This window comes from Triticum aestivum, chromosome 5B (genome assembly GCF_018294505.1).
Source record: "Triticum aestivum cultivar Chinese Spring chromosome 5B, IWGSC CS RefSeq v2.1, whole genome shotgun sequence".
Taxonomy (NCBI): domain Eukaryota; kingdom Viridiplantae; phylum Streptophyta; class Magnoliopsida; order Poales; family Poaceae; genus Triticum; species Triticum aestivum.
This window is the reverse complement of record NC_057807.1, coordinates 167,520,032-167,536,003: the sequence shown is the minus strand read 5'-3', so window position 1 is coordinate 167,536,003 and position 15,972 is coordinate 167,520,032.

The window sequence follows — 15,972 nt, the reverse complement described above, 5'->3', positions numbered from 1 at the left end:
AGAAGATATCTCATCTAGAGCCAACGGAGATGGATCAATTCCTCCCCAAGCACACCACTAAGCACAAGAACACATCTCGCGAGGCCGTTCTTCCTCTGTACTATTCATCATCAGCCCAAGAGGCAATCCACCACACCACACATTGTATTAGGATATTACCCCACAACGGTGGCCCGAACCAGTATAAACCTCGTTCTCTTGTGTTGTTCATCGTTAGCTTAGAATCGCGGCAAGGTTCTGTGCGTGTTTCAGTAGGGAGAAGATCTTCGTGCGCGCCCCAGAGTTCAAACCTTAAGGGTTTTGCCTGAACCAGATATCCGACAACACTGTTACCCTTAGCCGATGTATCAGTGCCCGAAGGCGGTAGTGCGAGAGAGAAACTAGGCAACCAGACTATGCGGTTCTATCACTTTCACTTAGCCATAGGAACTTGACGGCGGGGCTAGTGACTAGCCCCCAAGCTTTGGTGATGTACACGAGAGCTGAGGCGTGCCTTTGTAGTCACGTGGTTTGCGCTAGGGCGAACCCTTTGTATGACACGGATAAATCGCCAACGATTTCTTAGTTCAACACTTGTCGTATGATCGCTGACCAGTTCTCGCTAACTATGATGGTTAGGTTTTGGCTTTCTTCCCTGATCTGCTTGACTGGACTAGCCAGAAGCATAATCGCAGGGGTTGTCCCTTTGCCTTCTTAGCTGAACATGCGGAACATAAGAGGGCTAGCAGAGGAGCCCGACAACCCAACTATTGACCCAAGACATAGTTCGGAACTAACACATATAATTCAATATCCGAGATGCTGAACACTCGACGTGAGGTGGTGTTGGACTTAATATGTAGAGCTGACGGGAAAAATCAGAGCTTCGGTCAAGTAATCGGTTTATTACACGAGATGTGTATACCCAGCTATTCGAAGAGCGGAAAAAGGAAAAAGAAAGAGAGAGAGGCCTAGTAATGCGGATACCCGAACAGCATGAAAGATGTTTTGTATTTTCCATGAGCTCTGGACATTTATCCGTACTATTCGAACTACTGGGGGTGTTTATAATAATGAAGAAAAGGAATTTTTTTATAGAGGAAGGTTTACACAGGGCCTTGATGTGTGGGTCGAAGCCTCAACTATGCCCTGTTGCACGTCTGTGCCTTTCTGCCTGCACTGTGGAGGGGAGCAAGTTGGACATCCATTTAACAACGCCGTGTGCTGGCGAGGGTTGCCTTCAAAAAGGGGCCTTGAGATGTAGTCTTTCTGTTGTAGCTTGATACTGGGCGAGTCCGGAGCCCTGCCCGTTATCATCCAATGACGTGGTGATATAATAGTTCGCCTGAGTCGAACGCGTGGTGTTATAGCCCCCCGGCCACCCATGGTATCTTTAGCGCGAAGTTGTGTTGACGAGGCACGTAATGCATGGGGAAGGCAGGCGTACCGTGGGGGCGTATCCCTATTTGCAGCGAACGCATGTAGGTTCCCATGATGGGGAACGGCTTGAGCCTGTTTAAGTGTATCTTTTACCTTTACGGTGGGCTGATACCTTGGCCTATTAGCGATGGACTGGTCTTCGGCTGCCAGTGCCGCGGTGTTCTCCTCAGTCCATAGTGAGCGTTCCATGTTGCCGTTTATCGTTATGATGCCTACAGGCCCAGGAATGTTTAGCTTGAGGTATGTGTCAGCGTCTTGGATATGGGGGTATCCAACCCTGCTTGCCTGCGGCCCGCCGTGTGGCTCCATCGATGGCCTAGTACGGCCCAGCTTCAGCATCAACAATGCAAGACCCTCGCGAGGGGCCAAACCTCGCGAGGCGCGACGCCAAGATCCCCAAGGGGATCGGCCTCCTCAGGCTGGCTCCTGAGAGCGGAGAGTTCTATGAAAGGTTTACCTCACGAGGCTCAGCTAATGTGAGCCATGAAGACCAAGTCCAGACGGGGGCCATGCGGGCGCAGAGCGCAGGTTTCCTCTTCGGTGCAAAGGAGACAAGCCACAGGCGCGGAGTCTCGAGGAATCAGCCAAAGGTTTCCATTCTGGTGGAACGAGACCAAGACCGCTAGGACGGCAGGACGGAGGTCATCGACGAGCCCATCGCAGCGTCATGACCAAAGGCTTTTCGTAGGCGAAGACTACTTTTGTCAGGATAAGCTGTACTACTTGTCCCCTTTCAAATCCGGCCATTGTGGGATGATAACCCACACGTATAGAGGATAAATTGTAGCCTCTTTTGATAAGTAAGAATGCCGAACCCAACGAGGAGCTAAAGGTAGAACAAATATTCCCTCAAGTTCTATCGACCACCGATACAACTCTACGCATGTTTGACGTTCGCTTTACCTAGAACAAGTATGAAACTAGAAGTACTTTGTAGGTATTTTTTGGATAGGTTTGCAAGAATATAAAGAGCACGTAAATATAAACTAGGGCCTGTTTAGATAAAGAAGCAATAAAGTTAGTATAGCGAGTGTGGAAAAGTGGTGGTAGGAGTTCCGAAATTGCCCCTAAGCAATTCACTACTTTACTAGACCGATATCAAGTTTTATGTGGGAGAGGCCACTGCTAGCATGTCATCCCTAACTTGGAATACTATGCACTTATGATTGGAACTATTAGCAAACATCCGCAACTACTAACGTTCATTAAGGTAAAACCCAACCATAGTATTAAGATGTATTGGTCCCCCTTCAATCATGTATGCATCAATTTCTATGCTAGGTTGAAGCTTCTGTCACTCTTGCCCTCCAATACATAGTCCTATCAACATACAACTAACCCTATGGTGTGATCCACGCGCGCGCTCATATGATGGGCACCAAAGGACAGCAACATAACCACAAGCAAATTAAACCAATCATAGCAATTCACCAATTACCGAAAGGACAACGAAAATCTACTCAGACATCATAGGATGGCAACACATCATTGGATAATAATATGAAGCATAAAGCACCATGTTCAAGTAGAGGGTACAGTGGGTTGCGGGAGAGTGGACCACTGAATATAGATGGGGGAAGGTGATGACGATGTTGGGGAAGATGATGGAGGTGTTGGTGTAGATCACGGTGATGATGATGGCCCCGGCGGCGTTTCGGCACCACCGGGAGAGAGGGGGAGAGATCCCCCCTTCTTCTTCTTCTTCCTTGACCTTCTCCCTAGATGGGAGAAGGGTTTCCCCTCTCGCCCATGGTCTCCGTGGCGTGGGAGGGGCGAAAGCCCCTCCAAGATTGGATCTTTCTTTGTGTCTCTCTCTATTTCTGCGTTTCTGATTCTGCCCTTTCACCGTTTTTATATTCCCGGAGATCCGTAACTCCGATTGGATTGAAACTTTGAACATGATTTTTTTCTAGATATTAGCTTTCTTGCTGCGAAAGAAGGGCAACAGCCGCCTTGCGGGGTGTCCACGAGGGTCAGGGGCGCGCCCACCCCCTGGGGCACCCCCCTGCCTCGTGGGCCCCTTGAACATCGTCTCGTGTTGATTCCACTTCTTAAAATTCAGAAATATTCCAAAAAATTCTCCGTCCGTTTTTATCCCATTTGGACTCCGTTTGATATGGATTTTTGGCGAAACAAAAGACATGCAACAAACAAGAACTGGCACTAGGCACTGGATCAATATGTTAGTCCCCAAAATAGTATAAAAAGTTGCCAAAAGTATATGAAAGTTCTATAATATTGGCACGGAACAATAAAAAATTATAGATACGATGGAGACGTATCAGCATCCCCAAGCTTAATTCCTGCTCGTCCTCGAGTAGGTAAATGATAAAAAAGATAATTTTTGATGTGGAATGCTACCTAGCATAATCTTGATCATGTAATCTAATCATGGCATGAATATTAAGACATGAGTCATTCAAAGCAATAGTCTATCATTTAACATAAAGACATCAATACTCAGGCATCCAACAAACAATCATGTCTTTCAAAATATCAATGCTAAAGAACGCTATCCCTACAAAATCATATAATCTTGTCATGCTCTGTCTTCTTAACACAAAGTATTTATCATTCACAACCCCGGTGACAAGCCGAGCAATTATTTCATACTTTTTAACGCGCTTCAGCTTTTTCAATTCTCACACAATATATGACGCAAGCCATGGATATCGCACTACAGGTGGAATAGAGTATGATGGAGGAGGTTGTGTGGAGAAGACAAAAAGGGAGAAAGTCTCACATCGACATGGCTAATCAACGGGCTATGGAGATGCCCATCAATTGATGTCAATGCGAGGAGTAGGGATTGCCATGCAACGGATGCACTGGATCTATAAGTGTATGAAAGCTCAAACTGAAACTAAGTGGGTGTGCATCCAACTTGCTTGCTCATGAAGACCTCAGGCATTTGAGGAAGCCCATCATCGGAATATACAAGCAAAGTTCTATAATGAAAATTCCCACTAGTATATGAAAGTGATAACTCAAGAGACTCTATGTATGAAGAATGGTGCTATTTTGATGCACAAGTGTGGTAAAAGGATAGTAACATTGCCCCTTCTCTCTTTTTCTCTCACTTTTTTTGTTTTTTTGTTTTGGTGGGCTTCTTTGGCCTTTTTTATTTGGGCTTCTTTGGCCTCTTTTTTTTAAAGTCCGGAGTCTCATCCCGACTTGTGGCGGAATCATAGCCTCCATCATCCTTTCCTCAATGGGACAATGCTCTAATAATGATGATCATCACACTTTTATTTACTTACAACTCAATATTACAACTCGATATGTAGAACAAAGATATGACTCTATATGAATGCCTCCGGCGGTGTACTGGGATGTGCAATGATCTAGCATAGCAAAGATATCAAAAAACGGACAAGCCATGATAACATCATGCTAGCTATCTTACGATCATGCAAAGCAATATGACAATGAATGCTCAAGTCATGTATATGATGATGATGGAAGTTGCATGGCAATATATCTCGGAATGGCTATGGAAATGCCATGATAGGTAGGTATGGTGGCTATTTTGAGGAAGATATAAGGAGGCTTATGTGTGATAGAGCGTATCGTATCACAGGGTTTGGATGCACCGGCAAAGTTTGCACCAACTCTCGAGGTGAGAAAGGGCAATGCACGGTACCGTAGAGGCTAGCAAATTGCGAAAAGGTAAGAGTGTGTATAATCCATGGACTTACATTAGTCATACAGAACTCATATACATATTGCAAAAGTTTATTAGCCGTCAAAGCAAAGTACTACTACACAAGCTCCTAGGGGGGAGGTCGGTAGGAGTTAACCATCGCGCGCCCCGACCTTGACACAAAGGAGGACAATCAATAATAAACCATGCTCCAACTTCTTAGCATAACGAGAGACTATACGTGCATGCTTCGGGAATTACAAACCTTAACACCAATATTCTTACTAAACACAACCATTTACTAGTACCTCCCACATATTATCATCTCTATATCGCAAAACTATTGCAATGAATCAAACATATCATATTCAGTGATCTGCAAGTTTTATGTAGGATTTTATGACTAACCATGTGAATGACCAATTCCTGTCATCTCTCTAAATAGATATAAGTGAAGAAAGAGAGTTTAATTCTTTCTACAAAAGATATGCCCGTGCTCTAACAAATTTAAGTGAAGCAAAAGAGCATTCTACAAATGCCGGTTTTCTGTGTGAAGAAAAAGATGAAATCCAAACTTCAAATGATATAAGTGAAGCACATGAAGCATTCTATAAAGCCATACTCAAAAGATATAATTGAAGTGCAATGAGAGTTTTATAAATGAACCAAGGACTATCTAATACAAGCATGCAGCATAAAAGAAAAGTGAAAACTAAATGCAAAAGATGCTCCAAGATTTGCACATATCGCATGAATGAAACGAATCCGAAAACATACCGCTACTTGTTGAAGAAAGATGGGATGCCTTCCGGGGCATCCCCAAGCTTAGACGCTTGAGTCTACTTGAATATTCACTTGGGGTGCCTTGGCATCCCCAAGCTTGAGCTCTTGCCTCTCCTCCTTTTCCACATATCGAGACCTCCTTGATCTTCGAACACTTCATCCACACAAAACTCAACAGAAAACTCGGTAAGATCCATTAGTATAATAAAGTAAATCACTACTCTAAGTACTATTGAAAACCAACTTATATTTTGTTTTTGTCATTGTAGATACTGTAATATAACTTTTCCATGGCTTAATTCACTGATAAAAATCGATAGTTTCATCAAAACAAGCAAACTATGCATCAAAAACAGAATCTGTCTTAAACAAGACAGTCTGTAGTAATCCGAACATTCACCATACTTATGTAAACCAAACAATTCTGAAAAAATTAGGAAAAATAAAAAATTTGCATAGCAAGACAGTGCAAAAAGTTTGAGAACCATTTGATGTTCCAGTAAAAAACGTAAAATTGCGCATTACAACCAAAGTTTCTGTCCTGCACCGCACAAACCAACAAGCAAAGTAAACATCCTAAAGGCAAATCTTGGCACATTATTTTCATTTTTAAACTTTATAAAAGCACACAACAGAAATAAATGACTTTATAAAACTTCCGGGTTTTCTCCCTGGCAGCGCTTTCTTTAAAGCCATTAAGCTAGGCATATAGTGCTCAAGTAATGGATCCACCCGGATCCCAAGGTATATCAAAGCCAATTTTAATTAACATTGATTTGTATATTTAGTAGTGAGCACAAAGTAACATATATCACGAAACAATGAAGTCTAACTCTCTTCCTATGCATCGGCATGTCATAAAAGAACAATTCGTGCACACCAAGTAAAGGCCAATGCATAGTATAAGCAGTTTCTTGCAATTCTATCGTGTTGGAAAGATAAAGATGTAGAGCTGTAGTTCCTCTCTCATAATAATTGCAAGTTGGAGCAGAAAGCACATGCATATTATATCTATCAAAATCATCATGTGCAACGGTAAAATGAAACCCATCAACATAATCCTTAATAAGAGAAAACTTCTCCGATATAGTGTAGTTTGGAGAACTCAAAAAGATAATAGGACTATTATGTGTGGGTGCAATAGCAACAATTTCATGTTTAACATAAGGAACTATAGCAAGTTCATATCCTTAAGCATCATTCATATTGGCATCATGGCCACAAGCATAGCAAGCATCATCAAAAAGGGGTATTTCAAGAGAATCAACGGGATCATAACAATCATCATAGCAATCATCCTTCGGTAAGCACGAAGGGAAATTAAACAATGTATGAGTTGAAGAGTTACTCTCATTAGAAGGTGGGCACGGGTGATAAATTGGCTCTTCCTCCTTTTGTTCTTCGCTCTCCTCCTCATCTTTTTCATCCAATGAGCTCACAATTTCATCAATTTCTTCTTCCATAGATTCCTGCAAAATATTAGTCTCTTCTTGGACAGCGGAGACTTTCTCAATAAATTCATCAATATCATAATTGTATTTATAATTCTCATAGAAATATTTAAGCATAGCTAAATTTTCAGGTCTGTAAGTAGCATCATAAAGATTTTCACACACTTTAAACAAAGATTCAATTTCATAAGCTCCCGTAAAAGCAAGGAATTCTTCTATTTGTTACACATCATAGTAATCATATATACCATTATCATAAGAAGCTAAGGTTTTATTATCATTAAATTCGCTTGAAAAGGGAAGGTGTGGAACCTTCATCCTAGAGCAACATGTATAATCATATCTCAAGCACAGTTCCCGAGCATACCAATGCAACATATGATTTGATCCCATAATAGTTTCCCTTTTTGAGTCAAGCGATAATCCCTAAAGTATTCACGTTGATCCAACGTACTCCCATTATAAAGTTGAATGGGGTTTTCTCAGGATTATCTAAGTAGTACATAATATCTTTCACATAATGAGCATCGCGGGTTTTAGGAGGCTCCCCATCTCCGCGAGTAGCAAGTACACCTAATGTTTTTGGTATTTCGTGTTCCATATCCATAACTAAAGATAGAGAACAACTTAGAACAGCAAATAAAAATTACTTAGTGATAAAGCAAACAAGCACACACGAGAATATTCACCCCACGCTATAACTCCTTGGCAACGGCACCAAAAAAAGGTCTTGATGACCCACAAGTATAGGGAATTAATTGTAGCCTCTTTCGATAAGTAAGAGTGTCGAACCCAACGAGGAGCTAAACGTAGAACAAATATTCCCTCAAGTTCTATCGACCACCGATACAACTCTATGCACGCTTGACGTTCGCTTTACCTAGAACAAGTATGAAACTAGAAGTTCTTTGTAGGTATTTTTGATAGGTTTGCAAGAATGTAAAGAGCACGTAAATATAAACTAGGGCTGTTTAGATAAAGAAGCAATAAAGTTAGTATAGCGAGTGTGGAAAAGTGGTGGTAGGAGTTGTAGAATTGTCCCTAAGCAATTGACTACTTTACTAGACCGATACAAGTTTTATGTGGGAGAGGCCACTTCTAGCATGTCATCCCTGACTTGGAATTTTATGCACATATGATTGGAACTATTAGCAAACATCCGCAACTACTAATGTTCATTAACGTAAAACCCAACCATAGCATTAAGATATATTGGCCCCCCTTCAATCCCGTATGCATCAATTTCTATGCTAGGTTGAAGCTTCTGTCACTCTTGCCCTCCAATACATAGTCCTATCAACATACAACTAACCCTATGGTGTGATCCATGTGCGCGCTCATATGATGGGCACCAAAGGACAACAACATAACCACAAGCAAATTAAACCAATCATAGCAAGTCACCAATTACCGAAAGGACAACGAAAATCTACTTAGACAATATAGGATGGCAACACATCATTGGATAATAATATGAAGCATAAAGCACCATGTTCAAGTAGAGGGTACAGCGGGTTGCGGGAGAGTGGACCACTGTATATAGATGGGGAAAGGTGATGACGATTTTGGCAAAGATGACGGAGGTGTTGATGTAGATCACGGTGATGATGATGGCCCCGGCGGCGTTCCGGCACCACCGGGAGAGAGGGGGAGAGAGCCCCCCTTCTTCTTCTTCTTCCTTGACCTTCTCCCTAGATGGCAGAAGGGTTTCCCCTCTGCTCCATGGTCTCCATGGCGTGGCAGGGGCGAGAGCCACTCTAAGATTGGATATGTCTCTCTGTTTCTCTCTGTTTCTTCGTTTTTTATTCTGCCCTTTCACCATTTCTTATATTCCCGGAGATCCGTAACTCCAATTGGATTGAAACTCTAAACACGATTTTTTTCCGGATATTAGCTTACTTGCGGCGAAAGAAGGGCAACAACCGCCTTACGGGGTGTCCACGAGGGTCAGGGGCGCGCCCCCTGCCTCGTGGGCCCCTCGAACATCGTCTCACATTGATTCCACTTCTCAAAACTCAAAAATATTCCAAACAAATTCTCTGTCCGTTTTTATCCCGTTTTGGGCTGCGTTTGATATGGATTTTCTGCAAAACAAAAAACATGCAACAAACAAGAACTGGCACCGGGCACTGGATCAATATGTTAGTCCTAAAAATAGTATAAAAAGTTGCCAAAAGTATATGAAAGTTGTATAATATTGGCATGGAACAATCAAAAATTATAGATACGACGGAGACGTATCATGGGATCCCTTCCTGCCAACATTTGTGAAGAGGACCAAGGCCACTATAAATAGGACTGGTCACCACCATAGAAGGGAGAACAAGTCGAACTAGCTCACACCACACCAGCTCCCTTGAGCTGAAGAACACCTCACCTCCTGAGGCTAGTTCATCCACTGTACTAGTTCATCCTCAGCCCTCCGAGGCAATCCACCAAAACGCTGGAATAGGGTATTACACCGCAAGGTGGCCCGAACTAGGATAAACTGTTGTGTCTCTTTGTCTCTTTGAGCTTGACGCGCTAGGCTTAGGATGATCGCGGGTATGCAGGCTGGGTAGGTTGAGATCTCCGCACGCACCCCAGAGTTTGAACCTCTCAAGGGTTTGCGGATCCCTTAATCCGACATTTGGCTCGCCAGGTAGGGGTGCGTCGGATCCTCTCTTCCGTCACTCTCATCGATCCACCGCCACTCTGACATCTCCATGGCCGATGCGCGCCGGGCTCGCGCCGAGCGTCGGGCTGCAGTCGCCACCCGCGTCGCTCAGATGGCTCCGGCGGGTGATGGCTGTGCCCGTCGCGCTCCGTCTCCGGTGGCCAACGCCGCCACGGGCCCTGCCGGCCACGAGCAACAAACTTCATCGCTGCACCCGTCGATGCACCATGACGGGCACACCGCTACTACGTCACTGACCCCAGCAGCTTCGTCATCCCACACGCGTCGCGGCCAAGCGGATGCACAGGCCGCTCTGCTCATGGCGCGGGAGCTCCTTCACTACTGCCTAGTTGGTGACCTCTAAGAGGAGTGGCTCGCGCACATTGCTGAGCTCGTTAGTTGCGCACGGGGGCTCTCCCGAGCCAGCTCACTCGCTGCCTCAGCACCCACCTGCAACGGGCGACGTGGCGCATGGGGCTCCTCCACCACCTCCGGCCAAGGGCGTCATCGTTGAGCCAAGGCATGTGGCTCCACGGCATGACCCGCCACGCCCTGCGCCAGCTCGGGAGGACGTGAGCTGCCAGGTGGTGCAGCGGCCCTAGGGAGAAGTGCGTGCTTCCAGCACCCCAGCACCAGGCCCGCGTACCGCCGCAGGAGGTGGCGGTGTGCGTGCACCAAGACCAGTTTTCGCCCCCTTGAAGACCTCCGGTGGCCACGGCAGGATGCCGCGCGTTCACTCCGGAGCTCCACAACATCGTCTGGCCAAGCAAGTTCAAGCCTGACCTGCTTCCACGCTACGGCGGCACCGCCGACCCCGCCGAGTTATTGCAGCTCTATGAGCTAAGCATCGAGGCAGCCAGCAGCGACGAGAAGATCATGGCAAACTAGTTCCCGATGGCCCTCAAGGATGGCGCACGTTCTTGGCTCCTTAACCTGGCTGAGGGGTCGGTTTCTTCCTGGGAGGAGATGCGCAGCCGCTTCATCGCCAACTTCCAGGGCACTCACGACCGTCCGTCGGCCACGGGTGACCTGCGTCACATCAAGCAGAAACTGGCTGAGACCCTGCAGAAGTATATCCAGCGCTTCAACAACGTTCGCCTCAAGATCCCCAAGGGGTCGGACGAGGCCGTCATTTCAGCGTTCACTGACGGCATCCGCGATGTCAAGATGAAGGAGGAGCTCGCCATCCACGAGGATCTCTGCATAGCTTTGGAGAGGTTCAACATGGCGAACAAGTGCGCAAGGGCTGAGGAGGGACGCCTCTCCCTCCTCGAGCTCCCGATGCTGATCCAGAAGACAAGAAGACCAAGACCAAGGAAGTGAAACGCAAGGGGCCCGATGTGCTTGCGGCTGAGCCAGAAACAAAGCGCGGCTGTGACCACCCCGAGTCATCCAAGAGCAACCGGTCGTTCTGCGTCTTCCACAACGTTCACAACCACAACACCAACGACTGTCAGCAGCTCAGGGCCCTCCTTGAGGGGTGCCTCGGTCGACGCCTCGAGCGCAACGATCGAGGCTATGGTCGTGGAGGCGGCTAAGGCGAAGGACGCTGGGACAGAAGCGACCATCGTCAAGAGTGGCGCGACCAGCCTCGCGAGGATCGCTGGCAGGGCTAGCCACGTGAGGCGCCTAGTGGGAGCAGCCTTGTGACGAGCGCCCTCAGGGCAACGCTGCTCTGCCTCCTCTTCCTCCACCGCCAAGAAGGAACGAAGATCACCACTAGGACGAGGGGGCTGGGAGCTTCCAAGAGCCTCGAGCCATTGCCTGCATCTTGGGCGGCTCACAAGCCCCATCCTCCCACCCCGTTTTCAAGCAGTTCGCACGCGAGGTGAACGTGACGCTCCCCAAGCTTGAAGCAACTTGCCCTCTCAGGTGGCCCAAGTGTGCCATCACCTTCAGCTCCGCAGACCAGGTCAAGTGCGCGGCCACCGCTGGCGCGCTCCCCATGCTCTGCTCCCCCACCATCAGGAACGTGGTCGTCACCAAAACACTCATCGATGGCGGAGCAGGGCTCAATGTTCCGTCTGTTCAGACGTTCGACAGGCTCCAAGTGCCATACAACTAGCTTCACCCGACCATGGCATTCTCAGGAGTGATCGACGGTTCTACACATCTGATAGGGCAGGTTTGCCTCCCTGTCACCTCCGGCAAGCGCAACAACTACCACACTGAGCTCATCAACTTCGACATCGCCGACATCCGCCTGCCCTACAATGCCATCCTAGGGTACTCAGCACTGGCCAAGTTCATGGCGGCTACGCACCACAGCTACAACGTCCTCAAGATGCCAGGAAGCGGTGGCGTTATCACGGTCGCGTGTCAAGTGAAGGATGCGGTGTGCTCCCTCGAGCGCACCTTCCAGGCTGCAGCGGTCGAGAACCTTGAAGGCGAAGGCGGCGCCCTCCCTCCTAACGTCGCCCCCAAGACGAAGAAGCTGCAGCTGGGACAGGGGTCTCATGAGGGAGCATCACTCAAGGACGTCGTGTTGGGCCTTGCGTCTCCGATGCGGTACCTTCACCCATCGCATAGGAAGGCGTGCCCGGCACCCCTCTCAGGCTGGGCTCGGGGGCTCTCCTTTGGAGGGCCTCAGACCTAGCTAGGGTCACCAGGGAGGCGCTCGAGCACCTTGTGGAGGCGCTCTTCAGAGCACGCTTCCCAGGAGAAGGCAGCAGGCATGAGGCACCAGGCATTCAGGAGTTCATCAGCAAGGCAATCGAGGAGATTCAAGAAGCAAGGGTTCTACAAGGCGATCGTCGCCTACCACGCGGCGCAGCTCACTACACTGGCGAGGGTAAGGAGTTCTATGTCTGCATTGACATCCCCGGGCTCAACAAGGCCACGTCTCGGCAGCTCATCTGGCCGTCTCGTGTCGGCCGGTGCGAGAGACGACCTCACAGCTACGTCCGCATGCCCTTTGGCCTGCTGGGCACGGCTGAAGTGTTCCAGCGCTGCATGAGGGACACCCAGACGGCTTGCAAGGCCAGGCATCAGGCGATCCTGGCAGAGATGGAGGAGCACCTCCAGGAGCCTCCCGGGCCCTCTGAGCCTCCCGAGGCTCGGGACCAAAGCGGCTCATGAGGAACGACTCCATCGGCTCGCGTTTTTTGGCTACTTCAACACCTCTTCAACGACGGTACCAGGTGACATCTCTCTAGTTCATTTAGTCTGGGGCTCCCCCGGGTTGCGTCATCCCCAGGCCGTGTGGTCCGTCCCTACGGCATGTATTCCCGCTGCATCTATCAGAGCTAGTTTACAATCCTTTGCAAGTTACTTTCAAATTATTAACTGCCTGATCAACGCTTTGTCGCTAAGAACGTCTCGCGCCCTTGCAAGCCCTCCTGCGAACGCCTCATGATGAAGGCCTGGCACGGCGTCTGTGCTCGGGTCCGTCCCAGCAGCATCGGTAAATCCAAGAGGCTGAGCTCTGGCTCATGGGCTAGTCCCCGTGTACGTCACCTCCCATGGCCCATGGTGCCTTGTTCTCACATGAGCTAATCGCGGGTGGACGAGTGAGGGCGCGCAACCTGGCGCCCCGTGGCCATGGGAACCGCGCGCCGGTTGTTTTTCTTCAGGATCTTTGCATGAGAAGACTGGGCACGGCGTCTGTGCTCGGGTCCGTCCCTGCAGCATTGATAAACCCAATGGCTGAGCTCTATCTGGCGGTCCGGTCCCATTCTCGTCACCTCCTGGGGTTGTTGGTGTCTGGCCTTCTCATGCAATAACCTCAGGAGACTCATTCAGCGCAGGCTACCTAACCATCTCACAGGATTAACGCAAGCATCCCCAATCAAGACCAGGCGCAACCTGCCTTGAGGTAGGGCCTCGTGAGTCCTGCGCTGGCTCACGGGTGCCCATACACACCTCCTCCAGCCCTGCCATGCAAGCCACGTGTCAGGGCAGGGCTGTACATGCCTCGGGGGCTCTCCTCAGAGGGAGCCCCCTCCCACGCACCAGTACTAGCACCATTCTCCGCGCTGGCCGTCGACACTGCCGAGGAGTGGCTATGCCCGTGCAAGAGCGGAAGCGATATGCTCCCCGCTGGTGATAAACAACTGGGGGTGGCCTCGCGGCCGCATTAACCTCAGGGAGCCTCCGGGCTCAGTGACCAGCCTCACCGCTCTGCTCTCCCTCGGGAGGGTAGCGCGAGGGGGCTGGGCACGGGGGCTACGCTCAGGTCACGCCTGGCGTACCCCACCTCGCCAGGCCTCATGGGCCTGGTCTTCACGCACCCTCCCAAGCGAGAGCTCGGCGAGGGAAAGGTATGATGGTTGGTTCATACGTCAAGGGGGACTCTTGAGCATCGCATCTCAGGAGCCTAGCTGGCCACGTAGCCCCTCACCCCTTGGGCTCGTCCTAGTGATCCGGACGACCCAATGGCGGCCAAGGCATGCGCGGGGCCGAGCCCTGCCGATGCAGAATACCAGGACCTAACTTTCACCCTTTCCTTTCAAGCCGTTCGTATGTCAAGGGGGACTCTTGAGCATCGCACCTTAGGAGCCTAATTGGTCACGTACCCCCTCACCCATTAGGCTCGTCCTGGTGATCCGGACGACCCAACAGAGGCTGAGGTACGTGCGGGGCTGGGCCCGGCTGAATCAGAATGCCAAGGCTTGCTCCTGCACCTTTTCCTAAGCTGTTCGAACGTCAAGGAGGACTCTGTCGGCGTTCTGGGAATGGGGGTCCCTAGACTTGCCTGCCTGCGGCCCATGGCGTAGGTCCACCAGTGGCCCAGTACGGCCCGTCTTCATCAACCAACACTCAAGACCCTTGTGAGGGGCCAAGCCTCATGGGGCGGACGACACAAGGCCTCCTCAGAAGCAGCCTCACCAGGCAGGCTCGCGAGGGGGCGGAGAGATCAAGGCAAGGGGTACCTCGCGAGGTCCCCGTGACGCAAGCCATGACGACCAAGGCCAGGAGGGCGCCATCGCGCGCAGTGTCCTCATTTCCCCTTTGGTGCTTGGGGGAGCACAGGCGCGGAGTACTGAGGCATCAGGCAAAGGTTTCCATATCGGTGCAACAAGACCAAGACCAGCAAGACGGCAGGACGGAGGTCATCATGGAGCCCAAGACGGTGTCACCACCAGCGCCTTTGACAGACGATGACAACCTTTAGTCAGGATAGCTTGTACTAGCTATCCCCTTTCAAAATGGCCGTTGTTGGATCCCTTCCCGCTCAATATTTGGGGAGAGGACCAGTGCCTCTATAAATAGGGCTAGCCACCACAGTAGAAGGGACGGATCGATTCCTCCTCGAACATACCTCACCAGCTCAAGAACACCTCTCCTCAGGAGGCTTTTCTTCCCGTGTACTTTTCATCATCAGCCCAAGAGGCAATCCACCACCACCACATAGGAGTAGGGTATTACACCACAATGGTGGCCCAAACCTGTATAAACCTTTTGTCTCTTGTGCTGTGAGTTCATCTAGATAAGCTTAGGGATCGCGACGAGGCTGAGAGCGAGATTCGATAGGGGGAAGTTTTCGTGCGCACCCCAGTGTTCGAACCTCATGGGTTTTGCCGGAACCCAAAATCCGACATTTGGCGCGCTAGGTATGGGGTGCGCCAAAGTCTTCTTTCCACTGATCCGCGTCCCATCGCTTCATCGCATCCAGGTCTGACGCCCGCTAAGCCTGCGCCAAGCGCTGGGCTGCTCTCGCCGCTCGCGTCGCCCAGACGGCTCCTATCGGCGGGCCTCCCCGTCGTTCTCCGTCACCTGCCGCCAAAGCAGCCACCGGCCCAGCGGGGAACAAGCAGCAAGCATCCTCTTTGCACCCATCGGTGCGGAGGGACGGCCGCACCGCCACTCCGTCACTGACCCCGGCCGGTTCGTCGTCCCACGCTCGTCGCACCCCCACAGACGCACATGCCGTGCTGCTTCTGTCACGTGAGCTCCTGCATTACTGTCCCGTCGACGACCTCTACGAAGAATGGGTCGCTTGCATCACCGAGCTTGTCAGCGCCGCAGGGGGCTGTCCCGCGCCGTCCATTTCGCTACCTCGCCCTCCGCCAGGTATGGGC